The following is a 6,124-nucleotide window of genomic DNA, read 5'->3' as shown; positions in this document are numbered from 1 at the left end:
GATTTTCGTTAAGCCAAAACAAGTGCATGCATGTGTTTCTAAGAAAGCTGACAAGTGACACTGCTTTGAGAAAGTTTATTAAAACATAAAGAGCAATAATTATGATAAAATGAACACAATTTGGTAACTTGGTGACCAAATGGTCATTATCTTAGTAAGATGATTTCAAAAGGAGTACAAACCATAGTTCAAGAGATTTTGGGGGTGCTTTACTTCCTTTGATTCATCTATTTCTCAGAGCCTGTTGCTAAAGACTGAGGGGCAGGTTGAAGTGATTTAAGGATGAGAAATGCCTCAACCATCCACCACCCAAGATTTGTAAGCTCTGCCAAAGACCAGAATTATGTTTTTCTAAGTCCAGATTGATCAAAGTATTTTGATGTGGTGACTTGGACTTAAAACACAAATGGACAAGTTTAGTAGGAACTGCCAATGCTGGCTCATCTACAATCAGCCAGTGACTCATCGAGTCACATTGGGAGTAATTAAGGAGCCTCTAGGATTTGTAACAAACTCAGAGGCTGTAACAACAATTTTATTACAAGCTACGTGTGAGATATACAATCTGAAGGAATGGACCACCAGACGGCTGGGTGGATCAGTAGTTGAGTTCTGCATCACTTGACTGGCTTAGACTTGGAAGAACATCCATCTGCCACCCACTTCAGAGTCTAGTTTCTGTTTTTCTTTTCAAAGTCACATTAGGAAACCTGTGATGTGTTGTGGACCACAGTAATAATTGTGTTTTCAAGCAGTAAATGGTTTGCTGCCCCTCTGTTATATTTTTGCTCTGTATTTTGACTGGATGGCGGCAGCAGCTAGACTGAAACTGACACCCATCATTATCCCTTATTATTATCAAAGAGTCGCTGGATTGCCATCTAATCTGATAATCCTTATATTTTTTTCTGTTTCTTCAAAAAGTCTGCAGTTCTTATGTACTTTGTTTTACGACAATTACACCTTAAAAATGACCATCCTAGAAATTTTACTTTATTATTTGTGATGGTAATTTAGCACATCTGCTTATGACCAACACGTTTGCTCTTCTATGGATAGGTGGATACATTTAGTTGATCTGAAATAAAACATTTGGGCTCACAGTTGCCAGAAACAACACAAGCTCCATTATTTTGATCAACATTTAGAATCTACATTCCCGTTAATCACCTTACTTACGTAGGTAAGCGAATTGATTGATTTCCATATGTGTGTACTTGAGCTAGATCATGCCACTTACCACCTGCATATTATTAGTCCAAGATGATGATTACAGCAATGTTTGAATACACACTGGCAGGGTTCAAGGACTCCCAGCAGGGTGTGTACAGAGGTCGGGGTGAGGTGCTGGGTGGAAAACATGGGTTTGGTTAAGAAGGACTCTTGCTATTGAGCAGAGACTTCTGTGGTGGACAGCACTGGTGCCAGAAAGCACACTGACTGGTTTTACCGCCAAGAAAAGTTCGTCTGAATGGCATTCAGCTCATGCAGCACTACGAACCAAGCCAGTGTTTTTTGGTCACGTTGGCCGCTGCCTTACAGGGTGGTGTTCTGTGTTTTGGGGTATTCTGCTCACCAATAACATTTAACAAGCAACATGGTAAAACCATCAGTAAAGTTAAGCTCTGACATTGTTCTTCTGCACAAGAACAGGGAAAAAAATGTTGTGGTGTTATTAAAACAAAGAAATATGTCACTTTATATGTGACGGTGGTCCTTAACCAAACCCAAATGTGTATTTGGGTTTGTAACTGTTAATACTGCTGCTGTAAATTGCTTCTTCTGTATTCACTTTCAGGACCTGAAGATGCTCGATGAAATTACCTGTTTTGATTGTATCTCTGGGACTATTTAGGCTTATATGTTTGTACTGTATATTTTGGTCTAAAAGCAGTCTTGTTACCCACAAGTGCCTGTGTAGTGCTATATTTGTCCAAGGGTGGGGCTGGAGAAAGGCAGCATGGGGTATTTTTGAGAAGACACACAGCAGTAGTCATGTTATAGTCAAACTCTGATCAGACCTGACACTTGTTCACTGGAGATGAGAAGAGATGAAGAGAAAGCAAAAGATATGAAGTAAAGTAAAAATGGAGGATGAAAATCTCGAAACACAACTGCAACTGTTTTTTGTTTTGTTTTGTTTTGTTTTTAAGTTTTATTTCCCATGATCTCAATTTATATTGACGGTTGTGCTTTCCATGCAGGATTTTCATATGATACAAATTTATTTACCATTATATAAACAAACACAAACATTATTTAATCCACACTAATTATTTTCACCTGTGTTCCACACCAGGTCCCTATTCCTCAATAGTGCTGTGTGCTAAATTGTAACTCTGTGTTTTAGCAGGAGCCATTGCAGTTATCTTCCTGCGCTTTTACCTTTGCACTTTAACATTTTGATTGCATAATGGTTTTGCAGCAGTGGTTTGGGGGATAAATGGATTTGATTTTGATAATATAGATTTTAGTAAATGTGGGTTATCAGTGTACAGTTTGTTTTATACTTTTGATAAAAAATTTTTATAGTTCTATTTTGGTATAGCGTTTTATGAATCAGTTCACAGAGCCCAAAAGATCTGGGTTTTTTTCCCTCGGCTAATTTGATCTCACACAACTACACAAGCAGTGTCAGTACTTTAGAGGTCCGCATGGATTATCGCACTCTCCCCATAAGCAGTGACTTGGAGGTCAAATGACACGTAAGTACGGCGTGCTGTTGAGTGTGCATCTCTGCAGTGACCTGGTACAGTTTAGTCCCTTATAACAACAAGCCAACCAAAGTCTTATACATTCTCACTGTGGTGTGTGTGATACAGTATCATTGTGGCACACACTAGGTAAGCCATGAGTTCCTATCTATTGTTCTCTAAACCTATAATATAAACTTTGGTGCCTGCTGTTGGGAAAACCCCTTGTTTGTGGCTTCGCCAGGTTGGGGTGGTATGGAAAAAGACAACAGACCTGTGTGCAGGGAGTTGACTGTACGGTAGGTTCTGTGCACACTGAGGATATGATGGAATTGTGGTCATATGGATGAAGACTTAAAGACGCTGTATTGACAGTTTTTTGTCTTCTGTATTTCTGCTCTAGCCACCAGCCTCAAGTGTGTCTGGCTCTTCACCACACGGAGCTGTTTGTGTAGCTATACTGTATTATACAATGATCAGGCATTACATAAGACCACCATTGTGTTGGTTTTGCTGCCAAAACAGCTTTGACCCATTGAGGCATAACTTCTACTAGACCCCTGAGGGTGTGCTGTGGTATTTGGCACCAGAATGTTTGCAACATGTCATTTCAAGTCCTATAAGTTGCAAAGTAGGGCCTACAATGATCAGACTTGTTAGTTTGTTTCTCAAAGACAGGGATGTTCCCATTGTTGGAGTTCCCAAATGATACTTATTATGGTTGCATGTAACAAACTGCAATGCAGTGTGTATTCTGACATCTTTTTATCAGAACCGTCATTACATTTATCAGCAATTTGAGTTAAAGTAGCAAATCCGTTGAATGGGACCACATGGGCCTATGTGCATCCTATGACTTGGCTGCCGATGATCTTTTAAACTTCGGTCTTACTTCAGTCAATTTGTGGTAGGTGTCATTCAGGAGTGCGCGCAAATCATTTATACAAAAAAAAAAACAAAAAAAACAACAACGAGTGAGTGGATCGATCATGGACTCCTGCAGTTTGCATGTCAAAGTGAGCAAGATACTGAACCCCAAGTTTCCCCCAGTCCACTGACGTGTGCTTGTGATAAGTAAACAAAACAAACAAATGTAAGCGCATGAAATCAGATGCTGGCTAAAAGCATGTTTTGTTGCCGTAGAAAAGCACAATAGAAGTACCACAATCCCCCCACCCCAACCCCAACCAAGGAAGATTCTCTGAGGCAGTAATGATGATATAGTGACTTTATTTAATGGGCTAGGGGGCTTATATCAATATGTTTTCCTCTAGAAAACGTATCATTTGGTGTTTTGACATTTTGTACCAAAAGGATACACATTCACAAATGACTAAACCAGAAAATACTTTATATTTCAAAAAAAATATGCACTTTCCCTCATTTAAAAGCTATGTATAGACTCTTTCCTCATGCACTCACTTCCCATAAACATTTGGTTCTCAGACAGCTTTACTTTCCATTCCAAAGTGACCCTGAACCCTTTTTAATATTTATTTCCTACCAGCCCCTGACCCCACTAATTCATTAATTTCTAATAAACTGGGTTTATATGAAATATCTGCACTAAAAGCTGACCACAGTGAGGTAGTAAATGTGTATTTACACTGTGGCGAAAGTAATGCTGGGGATTATAATGGTAAAGGAAACACAACTGATACAGTGAGATCAGACTCTCATTCTGCACTGTGGGAACAGCAGGTTTCTACGATGAGGTTTTGAGTTTTTATGGTCAGTGAGTGATAGTATTGTGGAGCAGGTAACCACACCCTAAAACATATGACTCAAACTGCTTTCTACAAAAGATTCTATGTAGATGTCCACGAAATTAACTTTTTTCTTATTTCTGCATTTCCATTAGTAGGTTGGGAAGGGAAGTTTAAATAAAGTTTTCACCTCCTAAATACAGAGTAAAATAACTAAACTTGCACCACAAAAGTGTAAATGACAAGACAATTTATCCCACGAACAGTAACATAGATGTGACTATGTGAGAAAAGAATAGAATAAATAAATACAGATTACTAAAATAACTGTCCCCCTGTCTGCTGGTGTGGATGTGGAAGCTCCTGCACCACCTCAATGCTGGCAGGATACATACAGCAACAGGAGTGAGGGATGCTTAGATAGAAGCTTCTGTTTGTATTATGGCCACTGGCCACCAAACAAGCAATTAACAATGAGATATAACAAAATTTTATTTGATACAACAGGTACAAAAAGTATAAGAAGAAATTCTTTGATAGATTAATTAAAAAATATCATTTTGTGAAGATTGTTTTGTTTTGTGCATAAATTTGTTCTAGCTGACTAATTTGCCTCATACTAACAGAGGGTTAGACTTTTATAGAAGTTTTGGCTTTGGGTGAAATTATACTGGAGTCAAAATATATAGAAACAACTCGGCCTTGGGCTACGTTCACACTGCAGGGAAAAGCGCATCAAATCCGACTTTTTTGACCCTATGCGACCCATATCCAATCATGGTATGACAGTGTGGACAGAACAAATCCGATATTTTCAAATCCGATCTGGGTCACTTTCATATGTTGTACTGAATCCGATACATATCTGATGTTTTAGAAAGCGACTGCTGTTTGAATGGTCATGTCGCATTAAATCCGTCTTTTACGTCACTGACACAAGACAGACGCCAATTATCAGCGCCGGAGAAGCGCCCGAGAAGACATCACGAATGCTTCCTGGCCATCCAGTGTAGATGTTAGTGAAACGTTTGGGAAGACAACGTTGGAAAAACGTGAACATTGTATTTGTACTGTATAATCTGCAGATTCTGACAGAAATCTGCAACTATCCTAAAACAGCAATAAGGATAATTATTAGGCCATATGTCAATAACAAAATGACTTTATAACTTAAAGTAAAATTGGGAAACATAAAGTCCGAAACAAGTCTTTATATCAAGGGCCATCAGTCAAACAATACTGTTTGATCTGGGTCTAAACAGAGCGCGTGGTGTGTGACGTCTTGTTTTGCGCATGGGGGCCACTTTGAGGGTTCATACTAGAGCGCGTTTGCCGTCGCATTTTATTTGTAGTGTGAACAAGCAGACAAAAAAAAAAATCTGATTTGATCAAAAAATCGGAATTGAGCATTAAGACCTGCAGTCTTAAAATGAAAATATAGTATATCTCTCATGGGCAAGCAAAGGGTCACGTTAACTTTTATAAATTACCGTTTGTCCTCCAGCTTCAATGATTATGCTATGCTAACATAGCTGTGTCGCTAGCAATCACGTAGCACATCATTATATACCAGCTAGCCAAACTTCAGTAACCCTACAAACATCACTGCTATTTGCTTTCCTGTCTTCATTTATGTCGGAAGTGATAGCAGAGCTGTACGTCTTAATTTGTTTTATAAATCTCTCAGTCAGTATATGGTATATTATATTTAGATGGAAACTAGCG

Source organism: Pundamilia nyererei, unplaced genomic scaffold, assembly GCF_000239375.1.
Source record: "Pundamilia nyererei isolate P.nyererei 1_Seehausen unplaced genomic scaffold, PunNye1.0 scaffold00016, whole genome shotgun sequence".
Classification (NCBI taxonomy): Eukaryota; Metazoa; Chordata; class Actinopteri; order Cichliformes; family Cichlidae; genus Pundamilia; species Pundamilia nyererei.
The sequence above is the reverse complement of the archived record's forward strand: the minus strand, read 5'-3'. Positions refer to the sequence as shown.